This window comes from Urocitellus parryii, chromosome 1 (genome assembly GCF_045843805.1).
Source record: "Urocitellus parryii isolate mUroPar1 chromosome 1, mUroPar1.hap1, whole genome shotgun sequence".
Taxonomy (NCBI): domain Eukaryota; kingdom Metazoa; phylum Chordata; class Mammalia; order Rodentia; family Sciuridae; genus Urocitellus; species Urocitellus parryii.
Window position 1 is genome coordinate 197,185,505 of NC_135531.1, and position 21,020 is coordinate 197,206,524.

At 32.9% G+C, this 21,020-nt stretch overlaps 1 protein-coding gene across 1 annotated transcript in view; it reads right to left on the reverse strand.

The window, feature by feature from the left end:
• Positions 1–21,020, reverse strand: part of Lrp1b (LDL receptor related protein 1B) — a 1,492,917-nt gene that overhangs the window by 812,122 nt on the left and 659,775 nt on the right. The gene's annotated exons all lie outside the window — the stretch shown is intronic.

Genomic DNA, 21,020 nt, shown 5'->3' on the forward strand with positions numbered 1-21,020 from the left:
ATAGATGGTGGCTTAGGAACCCACTGATTCCATCTTTTTCAGTATTTCCTGAACGCTCAACTGTCTCAACTTCCAGGACCCTCAGTCTTCTTTACAGAATATCCACCTATAGTACCCATGTGCTGTGCAGTCCCTGGTTAAAGCAGGGCCCCCTGTGTAGCCCTCTCCCTTGTTGGAGGAGACCAGGCCTATGTACCATTCCCATAGAACTGCAATTACACATTTCTTCTCCCACTCTTCTTCCCTCTGGTATCAAATATTTTTCACTTATTAAAAAAAATGATAAACTGTGATTGCTATTCTCTTTTTTCTACATTGATTTTTTGACACTTCTTTTCTCAGTAACACAAAAATTAAAGTTAAAATAAAACAACGTGCTAACTATTGTCTCTATTTCTAAAATGTGCAATTATTAACTCATATATTATAGTAACACTTCTTTCAACATTTCAATTACTCATAGATTCTGAAGTAAACTAAAATTTATCATTTTGAATTCATTATCTCATCACATATAGGAAATTTTAATATGACATCTTCATCGATTGTCTGAGCAGCTCTGTTTAACTATAGATACCATATATTTTATATAGTAGAGAACAGTAGGAAACTTTTGAGTATTGTTGGTAAACTTGCCTGATATAAATCAAAAGTCATAAAGGGAACACTCACAGACAGTGATAGAGCACTGTGCATACAGAGTTATGGTTTCAATCATCCTTGTACTGTAAACCAAAGCAATAATTGTTACACATATTGACATCTTGTAGCACATCGTTTTTAGCTCATGAAGATAAGAATTACTTTTTCTAGTGATATTCATTTTAAATTACATTTCTATATCGTATTCAAAAGGACATAGATAATTTAAATACATCAGAGTCCTGTCCATGTCTTTAAACTCTTAGCACAGTTAGCCCTGGTTTTGTGTCACCATCTTATCTCTTGTAATTTACTGATTGAATTTGGAAAATTTCAAAAACAGTTCCAAAATGATATAAATTATAATTCATTTCAACTTTTTAAAAATTAGAATATATAAAAATATTTTCAAATGAGGTTACATTAGAAGATATTTTAAATATATTGTAAAAAGGAAGATATGAAATGGAGCCTAATTGATAAGGAAGTGAACCAAAAAAACAGTGGGTTATTTATTACCAGATATTTTATACGTATTTTACATTATATATATATATATATATATATATACATATATAATATGTGTGTGTGTGTGTGTGTATGTGTGTGTGTGTGTGTGTGTATTTAACTGAGGCTGAGGAAACCATCCGGGTTTATTACTCATGTATTAATGCTGATAATTGCATTTCTTTCCATTCCAAGGAAATGATACATAATTTCCATAGAAAACTTCATTTTGTATTCCTAGTTTTATAATAATTTAGTGTTATTCAAGTAACATCAATAGCAATATAACTTTATATCTGTCTTCCATTATACAAATTTGAAAAAGAAAGCACTTTTATACATTATATAGTCTAATTAAAGTATATTCAGATTTAAAGTAAAATATTAATATTTAGCATTGCAATTCTAAAATGCAATTGCAAATCTGAAAGGGTAATAAATCTTTCACATAGAAGTTTAAATTCAAATTCTATTAGCTCCTGCTACTTAAGGCATGTGAATGATAAACAATTAAACTATATTCTCTGTCTAGTTAAGAACATTCAAGACAGTTATTTATTGATCATTACTTCTTTGAGGTTTTTGTTTTTGTTGTTTGTAAAAATCTCTCTTGTGCTTGGTTTTCAGTTTATACATTAAACACAGAAATTGAACTGGACATATAGATGCCCACTCTCAGCTGCCTACTTTATATTCTGAGAACATTTCTAGTAATGATTTTTCCAAAAATGTTTGTATTAGATATGTGGCAGAGATGTGGCAGACCCTTTCAACATCCTTAAGTTGTCCTCCTGAAAGTGGCAGCCCTATATGCAATAGTATTATATTATTCCTCTCCTTCTTCATAGATAATTAGGACAAGAGAATTCAAATCTAGGCTTTGCCGTGTCATTAGGAATTTTTCTCTTAATAATTTGGACCAAAAGGTGTGGCACTTACCTGTTGGGCAACTGTGCTCAAATAAGAAAGGTGCAGGCAGAGGAAAGATGAGGGGAGAAATGTTGGAGTCTATGTACACAAGTGGGGGAGCTAGTTTTGGGAAACAGTTTATACTGAAATGTTAACTCTAAATTAAGGTATCATAAATTTTACATGTAATTTTCATTTAACTCCGGTTTGGCACAAGGTCACTTACAAAGAAATATAATTTAACATAAACTGAAAACATCTGCAATTTTTTCCTCAGTCTGACATAAAAACACATGAAGAAGAATATTAATAATGAGCAGCATTTTTTAAAAAATGCTGTTCTTTGTTCTTTGTTCTTCTCCTTTAAATTTAATGTATTACTCAAACTTCAGATTCCCCTGAACACTTTTGAGGAAATCCTTACTAGGAAAGTGGATCAATTTTTTTTTCTTTCCCTCTTGTTAATAAGGAAGCATCTTATCTTCTTTTTTTTAAATTTTATTATTATTAAATAAAGCAAAAATATACAGTTGTCTCATCTCCTTCTGAAAGGCCTGGCTTCATCAATTACTCCCTTTTTTTTCTATATCTTCAATTTCTAATTTTCTTATAAAACTCACATTCAATATATGAATTCTCTTTCCTATTTATCATCTTAAAACAAAACAAACAAAAATTCCTCTCAACCTCAAACTACCTTCCATTCACAGACCTTTCTTTCCACATTCTATTCACATGTAAACTTTATAGTTCACAAAAGATGACTTTACTTGTTTGCTTTATCACTATTCCTGCTAAATTTTCTTTATTTGGGCAATTATTACCTCCTTATATACAATGACTCATTGCAGAAATTAGGCATCAATTCTTCATGAATTCTCCTTTATTTTTTGTGTCCAATTCATTACTATATCCTGTCAACTAAATCTCCCAGATATGTTTCAGATAAATATATATATATATATATATATATATATATATATATATATATATATATATATATATTTATCTCCATGTCTACTTCTCTTTCCTAAACCAAGTCTCCATCATATATTACATGGACACTTATACCATACTACGTTTTTGAGAAGGCTCATGTATTAAAAGCTTGGTCTCTGGAACATAGTATTATTTGAAGTTATAGAGTCAAAATAAAACTTTCTTCATTACAACATGATTATACAAGATATTTCGTTATAGTAACAGAAAACTAACACATACTTCACCTATATATCTTACATTATTCTTCTCAAAGTAGACATTTTATTCAAATAAAAAGTGGATTATATACTATAAAACCTTTTATAGCTGCTGAAGGCAATTGGAATAAGTTCTCATATACTTAACATTGCCAATCATGATGAGAATAGTTTGTTCTCTGAATCACCATTTAATGACATCTGTTTCCATTTCTTAACCTTTGGCTAGCTAATGATTTCCTTCTATATTTCTAATACCTTAGTCATTTTTCCATTCCTTTTTTTTTTCTGATTTAGCTCTTTTATTTTTTTTTTATTGGTTATAATCCGAGCAGTTTCTTCCTTTGCGTACTTCATAGATTCTGTCTCACAGTTTGAAAAAAATTCTGCAATTCTATTTCAAATTTGGCTTTATTTTTCAATTTAAACATCAATTCCTGTGAGAAATCTTTCCTATTTTTCAAATAGTAATTAGGTTTTACTTACATAATCTTATTATATTCTAATTTTAATAGTACCACTCTATATTTTATTGCAAAAATAAACAGACATCCACAAACAATAATATGTATACAAGGTGTCTATTAAATAGACTATAACCTCCAAAGGAAGAGAGGCTATATGTATCTATCTACCTACAATCACAGATACAGATGGTTAGATACTCATATATTCATCAGGTTTGGGGTGACCTCTGGACAGATTTCTTCATATTGAAATAATAAGATCTAAGGCTGGGATTGAAATTAGATTTAAGAGAGAAAAGTGAATGAGGCCATTCTAACACAGGGGAAAAAAAACATTTTCCACATTAACAAGCATAGCTTACTGGGATTCTACTTCAGAAACAAGTCATTAGTTAAAAAATTATTGGTTTGCTTATTTTGTTAGCATTACCATTTTTTTGCACATATACTTCCTTTTAAATTATTTGCAGAAGTAGTGAAATAGGTCATAATTAGAGTTTGGTCCTATTGTGTCAGGTAAACTTTCACTTTTAATGACATTTCTTCAATATTTACTTCAAATTACCTGCAGATTCCAGTTTATAAAATGCACTTGAATGTATTCCCAAGAGATTTAGACTATCTAATTCTGGAATCTAGCAAAAACCTTTGTTTATTTCAAAATAGGATATTTATGTAATTGACCTAAATTTTAAGCTACAATACTGTCCCCAGTGAGGTGGCTAGACTGGAAATGTTGAACAATTAGATAGGCAAATTGCAACTTGGTAGTAAATGGAAGGAGAGATGGAGATATTTTGGGGTCCACATTAACAGGATTTGATAATTAATTGAATATATATGAGAATGAATAGAAAGCACCATTTTAATATAATATTAATTTTCATTAATGAAATTTATTTTGTTTTACTTTATAGTGCTGAGGATGGAACCCAGGATCTCACACAAGCAAGGCCAGTGCTCTACACTGAAATGTACACCTAGCCCCTAAAATGTATTCTTTAATTTATCCTACCTTTGGGTTTTTCTTTAAAACCTGATCTCAGGGTGCCATTCCATTTCCTAAAAAAACCTGATCTCAGGGTGCCATTCCATTTCCTAAAAAGAATGAAGTATAGAATTTGGGCATATTACTTTTCATAACCAAAGGCAGTGCTATCTTAGGACTCCTTCAGAGGTCTATCTGCAGGATGCCAGTACTCAAAAACTCATGCTAAATATACTTGGATCATGTGGAACAGTAAAATATTTGATGTAATATATTGGAAGTCAGAAGTTGTTCTTAGAGATATGCAGAGGTGCATAACCTCATTTCCACACTTAAGGGAGTCCTGTTGGTTTATATAGGCATATTTCTGAACTGAAATAACACAGATGGCTATCTCAGAAGCAACAGAGGAAAGTATTCATGAAGTTGTGGACTGCTGTACAAACCTGGCTCATGGTTATGCTAATTACCAGTTAGCTGAACCATCTATGTCTATTTTAAATTCTTTCTAAATGAAAGAAAACAGTGCGAGAAAAGATGAGACTTTAACTACAACACAGCTGACTTTAATATTATTTATTGTTTATACTTGTGTTTACATCTCATTATGCTGTTGGAATACAATGTGCAATAATATTTCAGTGATAATAAAGTCATGTGATTAAATAGATGAAAATCACACAGGAAAAAGATCAGAATTGTTTGTTGTTGTTCAATGTTCACTGTCCCAGCTATGAAATGCAGATATACTTTTAAAAACATATAAAGGCAAATATTCTATACAGCAACAACTTTTTAATAATGGTTTTGTCCAATTTTCCTGATTAAGTTATGAGCCCAAAGACAGTGTCAAGCTTAAGTTAAATGTATATAAGACTAAAGTGGCCAAATAAAGCTTGTAAAGGTGAAAAGAAAAAAACCTTACTTAGTTGGCAAAACATGTATTCTGATAACTATCAGATACTTCCAGGCTAGGGGTTTCTTGACCAGTGTGAGCTTCAGGGATTCCATCAACAATCAATTTTGTAGGGTTAGTTTGACAGGTATGCCAGCAAACATGCATTTCTACAGGTGTATTTTTCTGGAAATGGGATTAATACTCAAAAAGGTAGACAGATGTCCATGCTATAAAATAGCGATTCTTAAATCTTACCGTGAAAAATGGTCACTCGGTGAGTTTACAAAAACCATTTAAGTCTTATAATGAACATGGTGGGAATTTTGAGAGTATCTAACAAGACTGAATATTTGTTTACCCTTTAAACCAGTAATCCTTGTTTTAGAAATTTATCTTGATCCATCCTTACAAATAAGAAATAACACGTGCACTAAATTATTCATTGTGACATTACTACTAATGGCAAACTGCTGAAAACCAGCTCTTCTTTCTCTCCATATTTAATTTCTTCCTGGAAAACTGGGCTGTAATTTCTGGGAATACAACAGGGAATTCTAAAGCATCTGGCCTACATCCCTAGAAAGAAGCAAAAGTAAGACCATTGAAAACAAATGAACTTCAGAATTTATGAATACTTAGAGGTAGCTTGGAAGGGTAGTTCTGCAGATTGTTTATTGTTAGCTCCCCTCTCTTCCAACAAGCTTTGTTAGTATCATAGAGAATTGAAAACAATAGGCTACTGAATAATGGCAACATTGTCCTAAGTTTTGTAATTCATAACATGTAAGTCAATATGTTTTTAATTGTAGGAAAACAGATTGTTTGAATCATATTTGTATTAAAAATTCTTCCTAGAGAGTCTCAGGTTGTTTGCTGCTCCATCTTCATGACTGCCCTCCCCATCAATGTTAGAGCCTATGAAATAAGCTTTACATGTGAATGTAGCAAGATGGAGTCTCCAGTTATTCAAAACTAATCTGGTTATTACTGTGAAAATATTTTATATATGAAATTAACATCTATAGTCAATAACTTTTAGGAAAAGAGTATTTTCAATACCTGTGTGACCCTGATATAATTAGTTGAAAGAACTGGATACTGTGGTTCCCCTAAGGTGAGATAAATTGTATTTGTGTACTAAAGCATCCACATTTGCTCCAGAGTTCCAACCTGCCCTTCCTGACTGCCTGCACTACAGAATTCAATGTAAGTAGCCAGACCCCACTGCATATATACATATTATATATTTCTAAGAACTAGATACATATTTTATATAATCCTAGCTATTTTGGGGGTAGAACTCTGGTACAGGGCCTCAAAACCTATTTAGGTGAACACCCTCCTTCCAGTCAATCTACTTCATTTGGTTAAAACTATAATCTGAATGAGGTTTTAGATTTGAGTGAAAACTTTAAGGAGTTAATTTTTCAAAACCATTGGACCTGAATTGGAATGATTTTAGGCTGAAACTTTTGAAGCTCTCATTAGTTATTATCTAAAAAAGCCAAAATCAAATGAGAAAGACAGAAGTTGGGGGCCTATTTAGAATCATCAAATCCAGTCATGCCAAAGTCAGCACTTCTGATTTTGTTTTGTTAGTAATTTGTGCCAATAACATTCCCATTTTGCTTAAGCTTATTTGATTGCATTTTTATAACATTTGCAATTCAAAATTGTAATTGTAATGGCATAAACATGCATGTTTAATGTAAATGGTAAGTGGACACTTACTGTCACTACAAGAAAAAGAGAAGTCAAATGTTCTACTGACAATAAGTTTATTAAGTAATTGTTGTCTATAAAATTAATTTAAAAGAGAAGCCGGAATTACTATAAATTTAAGTAAAATTTATTTGGATAATTGTTGATTTTGATCAATACACTCAGAAAACTTCAGAAGTCCAAAAATATACATCTGTAATATTCTCAACAACTATTTCCAATTTATACTTTTTCCTCATAATCAAGAAATCACTGGTAAAAGAACAAAGTCTATATTTCATAACACATAAAAGGAAAAACACAATTAAAAATATATTCAATTTTTATTTGCCAGTTAACTGGTCATAAAAAGAAAAAGAATAAAAGAAAAATTCCATGAGATAAAATATAAAAATTAGACTTCCTTAATAGTGTGCATAACAGGATTTGATCACCTTTTCAAGTTCAATTTCACAGTTAAATGTGTTTCCAAATATTTATAAAACAAAAATGAAAATTGTACAGCAGAATCAATATCAGCTAAAGATCTACTAAGCTACATTAAAATGTTGGGGTCTAAATTCCAATTGGTTGGTGACCAGGATATTCCAACTAAAATGTATTACTCATCCTGAACCTAGTCAGTAGTCTCTGACGTTGGCATTCATTGTGAAATATAGAACACTATGATTAGAAAATTCAGTCTGGAATATCTGCCTGGTTCATTAATGTTTTTTTCTCAAGACAACAGAAAAGGGCCTTCCTTCTAGCATGTATTTAGCTCTTACAGTCCAGTTTCCATTCCACAGAAGTCCTTCCCACCTCTGCTTCCTCTCCTTGCTTGCTAGAGCAATGGTGGACCTAGCCCTATAACACCCAATCTATTGGATGGACTAAGTCAATCAGATTCTGTTTTTTTAAGATTGTGACACAAAAATCCAGTTGTGGCTATTAAAGTTAATGGATTTATATAGTCAGGGCATGGATTAGGTTTTTTTTGGGGGGAAAGGGGGAGCAGTACTGGGGTTGAATTCAGAGGCACTTAATCACAGAGCCACATCCCCAGTCTTTTTTTATATTTTATTTAGAGACAGTATCTTGTTAAGTTGCTGAAGCTGGCTTTGAACACCTGACACTACTGCCTCAGCCTCTCAAATTGCTAGGAGTAAGCCACCATGCCCAGTTTACCTATGCTTTCCATTGCTATATAAGTGCAAAAGAAAAGGCTCATGAGGAGGAAGAGAGATGGGGTGGGATAGGGAGAGTGCCTGCTGAAACAGATACTCACCTCTGAAATAAGAACAGTTTGTTGGGGGTTTGGGGTTTTTTGTTTTGTTTTGTTTTGTTTTTTATGCTTAGAATGGAAGTTGAAGGGCTCCAACCTATTTTCCTATTAACTTGATACTGAATATTTTTGGAGTAATGAGCCAGAATTTAGAAATGATTAAAAAAAATTTACTTCAAGTGATAATATCAATTTAAAAATCCAGTTCAAAATGTAATTCTCAACTGTACTACATAAAAATAAATTGGGCTAATGTTGACCTGTAAACTACCATGATGAACTCTTTTTATCCTCTGAAGATAGTAAAATTACTAAATTATAATAGAGACCTCAAGAGATACAGTGCTTTCCTAGGATCATATAGGTAAGTAATTACAGGGTTTGATTTAGAACTCCAGGTCTCTTAATTTATGGAAATGTGCTGTGCTCCATTTCCTCTCAATATTTCCCTCTCCTCCTATACAGTGTTATGGACTTAAAAAGCCACACATTCTTATAGTTCTAAAATACTGAATTTAACTCTCATTTATAAATATCAAGAACAGTATTTAGGCGTCTTGCCTTTCTTTTCCAATTAGAGAATAAGAGCTCTGGGAGAATGAGTCAGTTGTCACTATAGTATCACTACAGTACATAGAACATTTTCTGTGTCTGGTAAACAAATGAGAGCAATAACAACAGTGCACTCTTGAGTTTCCACTAGTGTATTTGGACTGCTGAAGTCACTATAGGTAGAGCTCTAATGTGCTAAATGACTGTGAAAGGTTAATTGATGCATTTGCATTATTCATCATTTTTCCTACATATGTAAATAGAGATGATAGCACTTACATGTAAAGAGCTTGGAGACTGCTAACTGAAAATGAGTATAACTCACTCATGGCCTTTTTCATATTTGAACACACTGTGGTAACTCTGCAAATAAAGATGCTCTAAAGATCTTTAAACTTGGTTTCCTTCTTCTTGCTCTCCCTCAATTCCTTTCTTCCTTCTTCACTCTTGCTTTTCCTTTCTTCCTCTCTTTTCATCAATAGATATGAATAAATTTTCAAAGACAGTTCTATTCAGTAACAATTTGTGTGTATGCGTGTGTGTGTGTGTGCGCGCACGCACACTTGTGTGCGCTCATCTGAGTATAATCAGTAATAAATACTGGTTAGAGTATTGGCTTCAGATAAATTATTTATGAAGACTATATGAAACGCTTTGTGAAAGATGATCTTATTTACCATAAGGTATACTACTGAAGTTGTTTTAAATAAAACATTAAATTGGAAGCAATTTGAGAGTAGAGACAAAAAAAAATCTAAGACTATTTGATATAATTCACTTATTTTTTAAGAACCTGACCCATATCACTATATCTGGATTTTCACCCTCAACCAATATTTATGTAGTATTAGAAAAGCAAATAGCTTGACAAAAATAACTTACATCAATATAACCTATATGCTAGACAAAGATCAAAGCTTTATATTCATAATATGCTCACATTGGAATATAAAACTCTATAGAAAAGCAAACAGAAGTATATAGAACTATACAGAAATGGAGCAAGAAGCCAACAATGAGTAGAAAAGTCATAGAAGACCCGGAATTCGGTAATTTCAGGAAGATTACTCTCGTCAGGTATTTGCCGCCTAAGTGGGAAGGTTGACCTATGGCGTTGTGCTTTGGAGTTTTCTCTGAAATTCCAAAATCTGCTCTCTGGTATTCCTAATCATTGAATAGTAAATAAAATCTTCCTGATTTTGTTTCTTAGTGGTTGCTTTCTTTTCTCTCTGGATCCCTAATTGCATAATTTTTATTCCAGCCTTGTTAACTGTCTCTAGTTCCTTAATATTAATGCTTTTATAATTTGATTTTTCCTGTTTTAAAAATACAATAGTATGCTGATTCTGATTACTTTGATGTCTTTGATATTGCAATTTAGAATACTCTTTGAACAAAGGTGGTAGTGTATGTATAAGTAGTAAAAACTTCAAAGATAAATATTCATTTATAATTTTATTCAATAAATATTTATTGGACATCCAATTTGTCAGAAACTGTGTACATCAGGCATGTATTATTTTAAGACTTGGTATAAGATGACACATATAAAAGACATAGCCTGACCTGGGTTTAAATTTTCACTCTGTGTTTAATGAACAGATTTCTTCCAAAAAAGTTTATACATTTCAGAGTCCCAGCTTCTTCATCAACAAAATTAGTAAAGGAATGCCCAGAAAGAATAGGTTCAACTAAATTAAATGAAATATAGTAGTGTTTAGCATGCAGAAGGTTCCAACATAAACATATTTCCTTTCTTTCTCTGTTCAATACTTCTTATTTCATATAATGCTCTCTTTTGATGGTTCTTATTAGTTGAAATTTTGGGGAAAATGATAGGAAATAGAATATATATATATATATATATATATATATATATATATATACACATATATATATTATTCATGAGTATCAAGTTATAAATATCAATTGCTGGAAAATAGGACTCTGATTTTTTTTTCCCAATAGGACTCTGATTTCTGTATTTAGTGAGTCTCACTTCCATGCTAAGTAAGCTAACAAAATTCATGTTAATATAAAATTAACATTATAATTATAGGCCATGGAAGAAAAAAGGAGATGCTGCTAAGGGGCACAATATAACTTATATTGAATTGAGCTCCAGGTAACATTCAAGCACAGTCCTGGGTACCACTGATAAGTTGAAGAAGGTCTGTCTGCTGCCATCAAGATTTTCATAAACTCTCACAACTTTTGTAGACACTTATTATAAATTAGACCTGTTGAGAGCTCTTGGCAAAAATACAAATGTATTTTTCAAATAAAAGAGTGCCAATAGATAAAATATAAAAATTTTCACAAAGACTTTTATGTAATTCCACATTAAAACTACCTTATTTTCCTATCTGAATGAAAAATGTGAGCTAGTAATGGCAATGGGAAAAAGAAAAATGAGCACTTCTCTGTGTGAAATGAAAAAGAAAAAGAACTTTACAACTCCATTCCCGGACAAGTCTTATTTTACATTTGTACATATAATTGGAAAGAAAGAGCACACTGAAAATGTCCAAGTTAGCAAATCATACTAAGCTTTTACTAAAAGAGTGGGGGAATGCCAAGTCAATAAGCATAGACTGTAGAAAAATCTCAAGAGGCTGTAACTTGGCAGAAAAACGACATATGAGGTTCAAATGAACAACTTTAAGGTAATGCATTTAGGGAAAAGAATTAAAATTATTTGGATAGGAGGCTGGCTCTATTCTTACTACTTACTCAATTGGTCCACACAGGTGATCTCACTGTAATACTTTTATATGCTTTGTTGAGACTATAATAAAAATAAAGGATTCTCTCAGGACATCAACCTAATGTGTGGCAGTGGCCAAAATAGGATATAATCAGAGATGTATTCAAAACAAAATGAAAACATTATTGTATACATGTAAGTCCTACCACAGAGAACTTTAAGGGGTATACCAAGTTTAGTTCTACTTTCAGATTTCCAGACAGGTATAATAAGCATTAGTAAAGTGTTGAACATAACCAGTGATCAGGTGGTAAAAATATTGTTAGGGTTGGCAGGTGAGCTTTCATTGTAAAAATAGAATATAAAATAATTCCATATTTCATATTTAATTCCATATTTTAAAAATATGGAATGGAAAAGTTTGACAATGAATCTGAGGAAATCTATAAAATCCCTTAATTTTTATAGGCTCTCTCAGGCACGATTAATTGTGACCATCTTCCCATAAGCCTTGCCTTATGAAGGCACCAAAATGGCCACACTTGATAGTTTGTGAATTCCACACTGTGAATTCCACACTAATTCTGCTCAACCACACTCTTGAACACAAGTGACCAGTCAAGGTTACAACCTGGAACCAAGAGTAACAAACATGTTTACGCATAAGCTAAGAATTCAAAGAAGAAAATTATTTATTTTCGGTGCTTAACTACGGAATCTACAATTGTTAGTAGTGGGAAAACGCTCGAAGAACATTCTGATAAAAACTTTTTCACAGCAGCTGGACATAATGCAGGCCTGTAATCCCTGCACTTCGGGAGGCTGATGAAGGAGAATCCCAAGTTTAAGGTCAGCTCCAGCAACTTAGTGAGACACTGACTCAAATAAAATAAAATAAATAAACAAATAAAAGGACTGGGGATGAAGCTCACAGGTAAAGCATCCCTGGGATCAATCTCCAGTACAATTTTTTTTTTTCATGGCAAAAACTATTTCCAGCTTCAGTCTTCCTGAGTGCTTTACATAAACACTTGGTTCCAGACTAATTATATCTAATAATGTAATGACATGTTTGACTATCATTTTTGAAAAGGTCTGTGTTCTAGCAATTGAACAAACTTAATTAAAACACAGAATAGGCATAAACATATTAACTAAAATTTAACATGCTTAGTATACAAATCATGGTAAAGTGAAAGGAGGCAAAGTGAACAGGAAGGGGAAATAATGATCAAAATAATAGAATTTTGCTTATGAAGGATACAGTACTAAATAAAATGGATAAACTTACTATTTACCCTAAACTATAGCAAAGTGTTTGACATTATGGGCTTAAGAGAAAAAAAATCAAATTTCGTTAATATTAATTCACTTTGAAAAAATTACTTCACAATTTTATGGCACCATTACCTTATATTTGAAAGAGAGAAAATAAATATATGTGATTATTGTGAGAATTAGACAAGTAAATAGATATGAAGTTCTTAGTAGAGTACCTTGCATTCTTCCCTTAAATCCTCACATTAAAGAAATATTATTTGTTATTAGGAGCTGAAAATTAAAGTACATATGTTCATGAATGCATGACCTTGTGTCACAACATAAAAACTAAAATGTTTTTAAGGAAAATGACTGTACCTTTTGATACAGTCAAGTCTGGTTAGATGGTCCCGAATATTCATACCGTTTAGGCATCTCATTAACTTGTTAGGAGTATGGACAAGCCAAATGCACTTCAGGACAAGGAAAATGTTAAGAGACTTTACATGAAAATATTTTCCATGTACTGATAATGCATATTAAATGCAAAGCATATGCAATAAACCACAGAGAAATGTAAAGCTTCTAACACATTATCATATTTTGGTGCTGTAGATGCTGTTCAATTTATATGTACTATGCTGTGGTCTCAGATGCAGGAGAGTAAAGTGGTTCCTTTTTACTTTCAGTACTTACTTTCTGTATAGCATTTGTATATAGATACCCTCTATTTCTATGTTGATCACAAACTTCTTGCAGAGTAAGTCCATGTCCTATGTTTCCTGCTTCACCCCCAGCTTATATCGAAAATATTGAAACTTTAAATTGAAAGAACATATTTTATCTACATTCACCAATTTTTAAATTGTTGCCCTTTGAGAGAAGATAGATAAAGGCAGAGCAGAGAGAAAGGTTGGAGGTAGGAAGAGAAAGTATGAGAAGTGCATGTGTTTTATATACATATACATTGTTCTTTTTCTCCTGTTCAACACTTTTGAATAAATTGCAAACACCATGATTTCACTTCTGTGTGTTTCTACAAAATAATAAGACATTATCTAATACAAATATAGGCCAAATTTTGTCCCCCACAAAATTCATGTTAAAGCCCTTACCTCTAGCACCTTAGCATCTGACTGTACAGACTGTATTTTGATGCAGGGCCTTGGAAAGTGTAACTAAACTAAAATAAGCCCATTAGTGAAGGCCCAAATCTTATCTGATTGATGTTTAATTTTTATAAGAAGAAGAAATTAGGACTCAGAGGCACCAGGGATGCAGGAACCCAGGGGAAAGATTGTGAAGATTGTGTGAAGTTGGCCATCTGCAAGCTACAAAGACAGGCCTCAGGAAACCAATCCTGCCAATATCTTTATCTTAAACTTCTAAACTCTAGAGCTGTAACAAAATAATTTTTTGTGGTTTAGGCCACGCAGTCTGTTGTATTTTGTTATGGTAACCCTAGCAAACTAATATATAATTTTATTACATTATGACAAGTAAATTTAACATGGTAACATGATATTATCTACTATACAGTTTACATTCAAATCTGTCTCATTGCTATTTTTAATTCCAGTTTTAATAAAGTTTGTCACTAACCTCATCTCCTTTAATCTAGAATAGCTTCTCTCTTATTCCTTTTCACTTAAGACATTGACTTTAAAAGAAAAGAGAGAGCATATATATGATGGAATGTTTACAATATGGATTGTCTGAAATATAGACTTCTCCTCTTGTAATTCAGTTTGGGTCATGAATTTTGGCAACAGTAGATAGGCACTGTTGGTAATTTCCATGGCATCATACCAGGGGGAGCATCAGGTTTATATGTTCCCTAATTGATGCTAAGTTTGATCACATGCTTAATTTGGTATTTTCTAAATATCTCCCTGGAAAGGTGTATGTTTCCCCTATTAGTTAATAAGTAATCTGTGGCATGCTGCTTTGAGACCATATGATCACCTAACTCCTCAGCAAACTTTCACTCAATAATTTTAGCACTTAGTGACTGTTGACTGAATCAAGTGTAATAAAAATAGTTAAGAATGATCATTTTTTTACTTCTAAATTTCCTAGAAATTATTGAGACCATGAATCCCTAAAGATCTCTCCCTAAAATTTGCACATTTCTATATTTACATTAACTTAATTCTATCCAATAATTCTTATTCTGATTCATGTATCATAATTTATTACCACCATTATTCTTTTTAGATGTTTAAATTGTTTCCAAAATTTCGATCATTTTAAGTTCCTGAACTTTTTCTTTGCTTTTTTAATTTTTATATTTTTCTTTTTAGCTTTAGGCACCTAACACAGATCCTAACACAAAGTATATATTCAAAAGTTAATCAAAAAGCAAAATGATTTAATTGAATTGAAATTCGAAGGTTGATAATATACACCTAAGAAGGTACTAAGTTAGTATGACATGTTAGTATTCACATATACAATAATTTCAAGAACTAAGGAAAAACCATACTAAGAAAAAGTCTGTACAAATAGTCATATTAGAATAACTACACTGCTCGGTGATCCTAAAAGGGATCCAGCAATGAGCCAGCCCTTTGATTCCATCCATCTCGTCACGAATAGACACCCTCAGCAGCTAGTCAATGCATGCTCTTTCAGTAAACAGCAGGGTGGTATCAAACATATCAATCTCAGGAAGATTGCTTATTGCTCTGTACTCCAATGGTTCCCTTGTTGCCAGTGATACATAATACCTGTGGAAATGGGAAGGAACTCAATGGCAGCTATTGAAGTGGTCTACAGAAATTAGTGTTTGCAGAAAATAGGCATCCCGCTTATGTACCACTGATGGTAAATATAGGCCTGTGGTGGCAGAAATGCAGATTCATCAAACTGAGTTTCAAAGACATAGAAGGTAGAATACAGTTAAAAAGCCACAGTATTCTCTCCAAACTTGCAATCAGTAAATGAAGTAAACTGAAGTCTATTCATTCAAAATTATTACTGTGTACTTATCAGCTATTATGCACATTATGCTGGCATAAAGGAAATAATATGATGCTTATTAACTCTGATTTGTGCTCAGTCCGATTCTTCCTTTCTCTATATTTCTCAGTCAGGTTATCAGACCCAGGAAAATAAAAGCAAAGAAGGGACAACCTGGCCATCCTACCAAGACTTTCTACCTATTTAGATTAAAACCCCTAAAGTGTATGCATCCCACCTATGCAATGGTGAATTCTGATATTTTGCTGTGAAATTTTTAAGCATTTTTACCCAGATTGAAGCAAATTAACCTGTTCAATTTTAATTCAATCACCGAATATTTACATAGTACCTACTAGGGGACAGCAATGTAGGATGAACAAGAATTAGATAGGTGAAAAGACACTTTCCCGCCAGCAGGAAACTCAGAGAGTATTAGAAAATCATTCATGCAAACAAACAATTAGCACTCAAAATGAGCAAGGGTTTAAAGGGGAGGGGAACGTCTGTCAGAGGGAATCAGGGAAAACTTTGGAGTGTGAAGCTTGAGTGCAGACCTGAAGGGAGAATAGAGTCTGCCAGATTGATTCAGGACAAGCTAGGGTTGTGTGCAGAGCCCAGAAATGTCTGAGCATGCAGAACTCCAGACACAAGTTTAGTTCACAGAGCTAATATCATGGGTTAGATACTGAAGACTTTATCACGAATGAAGTTCAAAAAATTCAATTATTTATCCAAAGTTATATAATTTGGAATACAACTGGGCTTTAAGCCATGGTTTTCAGGTTTACAGACTCTACATCTAGTTATCTTTCTAGTACAAGGAATTATCTCCCTGGTGGGGGACTAAAAGAGGAGTGAAAAAAGGTATAGTTTTTTTTTTTTCATATTTGACACAAGTAGAGGGATATATGACATTAGGTAGGGCTATTCAAATTGTACGAATTACATGAAAATAGACACCCATATATAATTCAGTAATAAACATGAAAAGAGGCTCTTCTTATTTTTCATTCAAAGAAGAAACATTGTTGATCCCTGACAAACCAAAAAGGGGGAAATATATATATATGTATGTATATATATACATACACATATATGTACCATGTTTATAAAATATATGTAAAATATATAGAAAAAGTATATTATTTATATATATATATATATATATATATATATATATATATATATATATTTCATTCAAGCCACCATTTTAAAAGTTCTGTCTATAAATTAGGGACAGGGACGAGTGCTTTCTAAAAAACACTTGAAATGTGGCTGCTAAGAACCTTTTCATCCAGTGGCCACAGTGAGAGGGACTTACAGTCCCTTCCAGAGGTCATAAGCCATAGGATGACTAATATCAATTTGCCTCTTTGTCAGTTGCCAACATTTATTGAGTGCCTACTCATTGGACAACACTGTAATACATGCTGCTGGGAACTGCAAGGTAAATAGAAGACATGGTCTCTGACCTTGTCTCACATGCTGTCTGAAGGAGAAAACAGTACTAGGGTGCTCCAAATGGGAAAATAAATGTATTGGTCCTTTTAAATTGATGTCAAAATAGCTTGGGATATCATGCTTTGCCTTTGCAACTTAAGCTGGAAGACAACACCCAAGGGCTGTAACAAGCTTGATGCATAGCTCTCCGAGACAACATAAAAGGGATTTGTCTGGATCTTAAAAAAATAAAGACAAACAAAAAGTCATACATGTTATATCTTTATCAGTCTTATAAAGCTTTTTCATGACTTTTATAGACAGTCTCAGAGAAAATGGAGTAACATAAAAGACTTCTAACACTTTAAGTTACTACCTGGCAATATTCTTTCAACATCTGGGTATCCTTGAATGTTCTGCAGCCATGTGTAGCCTAAAATCCATTATAGTCTCAATGAAAGGCTAATAGCAGCAACAATGTCTGCACCCACCTTTCAGGCACAGTAGGCTGCTATTTCCGGAAGCTGAAGAATTAGTATTGTTTTCTATTATTTGAATCCATCTGAATGTCTTTCTCAGTGTGTTATTTTCACACATTTTAATACTCAATTCAATTCCTTTCTACCTGGCTAAAATTAGTGTAATTGTTAGTACCAATTCTGAACATCTCAATCCCAATATTTAGCCAACCTATTCTTTTGTAATCTGGTTCAGTGTCTGAGAATAATTAAATACTTAACAATGAAAACCAAAATGCCATGTTTTACATAGTGTTTGAGGAAATGTAACATAAAGCTGTTTCTGTAATTCATTTCAGAAAAATGGAAGGAGGTAATTGTATTTAACGGGCAGTAGTATTACATATGATAGTAGTCTCATATTCTGAATTGTAGACAGGGTTACCACCTTTTCAAAGTATATGTGTTTTTGTTTAGGTATCCCCAGAAGCAGATCTTGAACACAGGAAGTTATAAATTAGAAGTTAAAGGAAAACATCAGTAAGAGAGTGAAGAAGAAGCAGAGGGAGGTAGCATAGAAGCCTCCAGCTCCCACTCCAGGTGACTACAGTTGAATCCCACTGTAGAATCCTCAGGAATTTGGGGTAAAAAATCACTCTTCAGTGATCTCAAAGTCAAAGGGCAGAGGCTTGGGATATTATACACTTCTTGCCCATGATGATAGAGGAGGGCTCTTAGAGTTAATTTCCCGGGCATCCCAGGCCTACCATCCAGCAGTAAAGAGTCTACACCCTTGAGAAAAGCCCTCTGGCAAAGAAGCAGGAGCACTGATGGCTAGTGTTCATCAAAGCAATGGCAGCATAGGGACACTTCAGGGACAATGTTGGTGTCTGTTAGAATATGATAGCAAAAAAGAGTTAACTTCTTATAACCAGAATGTCCTAAGGAATACAAATTATATGCCAAGTCTAATCAACTGCCCGCCCCCATCCTCACCAGAGCTTCATGCTGAAAGTCTCCTGTGCCCTTATCCGGGGCCAACAGGACATACTTCACGAACAGTTTTGGCCACAAGCCCAACAGAGGGGTAGTGTCAGTTTGCTCACTGTGGATGTCTCAGGCTTTTACAGAAAATCTAAATCCTTAGTTGTTTTGTTTATCAAGAACAACAATCCATCAACTTAGTGTTGATAGAAAATTATTGAAAAGAAAAGCAAGAAGATTGCTACTTCTAGCTCAAGAAGATTGCTACTTCTAACTAAAGAGCTATAAATATTGGCTAAGAGCTCAAATAATGAACAAATGTGAAAATTCCTATTCTTTCTTGTGTTGAGAGACAATCTATAAACACACTAAAAGTTTTATGAAAGTATTAATTCGAACTTACTATACCACCTATAGGCAATCAAGTTTTCCATGCTGTAAACTGCAATTATTATCACCAACAACATAGAATTGTGACAAATACTAGATTTTGTTTTATGTTCACTACAGTAATGTAAAAAGTCTTTATCAAATGATTTCCATAGTCTATGTTTCTCTTAAGCAAATTTTATGAATTTGACAATTCTTGGCACAATATATGTTCAAATCCAGTTTCTCTCTTAAGTCCCATTAGGACTTTTAAGTCTCATTAAAGCAAACTGATATATGCCTCCATGAAAGAAAATACAATTCAATTTATGAAGTTCATACTTTAATAAAGAATTAAGTAAAATGTCTCGTAGTTGCCTAACAGTTACTTTTTAAAAGTTAATTCAGTAGAAATTTAATAGCTTAGGGTTACAGGGGAAGGCTTAAACTGATTTATTCATATCTTCCGGATACATATTTGACACATGGATCACTTGACTTTGTTAATCAACAAAAGTATTTGACTAAATATTGAAAATGAAAAGGAAAAAGAAATGACAGTTTCCTTTCCTAATTTTACTCTAATTTTTAGAGGAGGAAAAATAAAAAACCAAGGTAAGACAATTACAAATAGCTGACAGTAGATAAGGGAGAGTTGGTGAATACACAGAGTTGGGTCAATGATAATTTTGTTCTCAAGTCAATAATCTCAGTTAGTTTGTATTTCATAAACAATTGAGGTGGAATTGAAGAACTTGAAATAACATGAGAGAAAGACCTGATTAGAGCAAGCAGAACTAGAGAAGGCTGAGCACTGGAAGGACTTTGGCTTTTAGTCTTAATGAAATGGAAAGCTACTAGAAGGTCTTAAGCAGAGAAGTTATGCTTAAACCTATGTGACTTACATTTTAGAGAGATCCCTCTGGTAGTTGTGAAGGGAATTACAAAATAGGGATGGGGCTTGAGAGACTAGTTAAGAGGATAACATAATACTGTGGGCACAACGATAATGTCTCAACCAAAGAATTACAGGATGTTATGGTAAGCACTTGGATTTTTAATACATTGAAGTTATAGTTGGCATAATTTGCTTGTTTTATTTGATGTAGGATATAAGCAAAAGAGGAATCTGGGACTTTGGCTCAAATACTATGACAATTTGGATTAGTATCATTGAGCAGGGCAGTTCAAATTTTGACTTAAAATGTTATGCCTGATAAATATCTCAGTAGGAATATTATATTAAATGATTGGCATAAAGTCTTCAAGTTTAGTGCACAGGTCCAGGCAGATGATGCTGATTACCTAGGAACAATCAGAATATTGTTATTTAGAGTCACAGGATTAGATGGGTTCACCTAAACAGGAAAGGTAAAGGAAAAGTAAATGAAGGATGAACTGAGAATGCTGCAATGTTTTCAGGTCAGGAACATAAAAGAAACAGCACATGAGTTGGTGAAGATTAGTAAGGTAGAAGAAGCAGCAGAGGAAGTGGAGTGTTTGAAGTCAAGTCAAGAGTTTGATTCAAGAAGGAGAGTAATCATCTGTGACAAATGTTGATGAGAGATCGTATAATATGTAAAAAATATGAGTGTTGCATTTAGACATAAGTTCACTGTTGATCTGGGTAAGAGATCTTGTTAGAAAAATGATTTTTTTTGATCCTTGGAGAACTTAGTGAGTATGTATA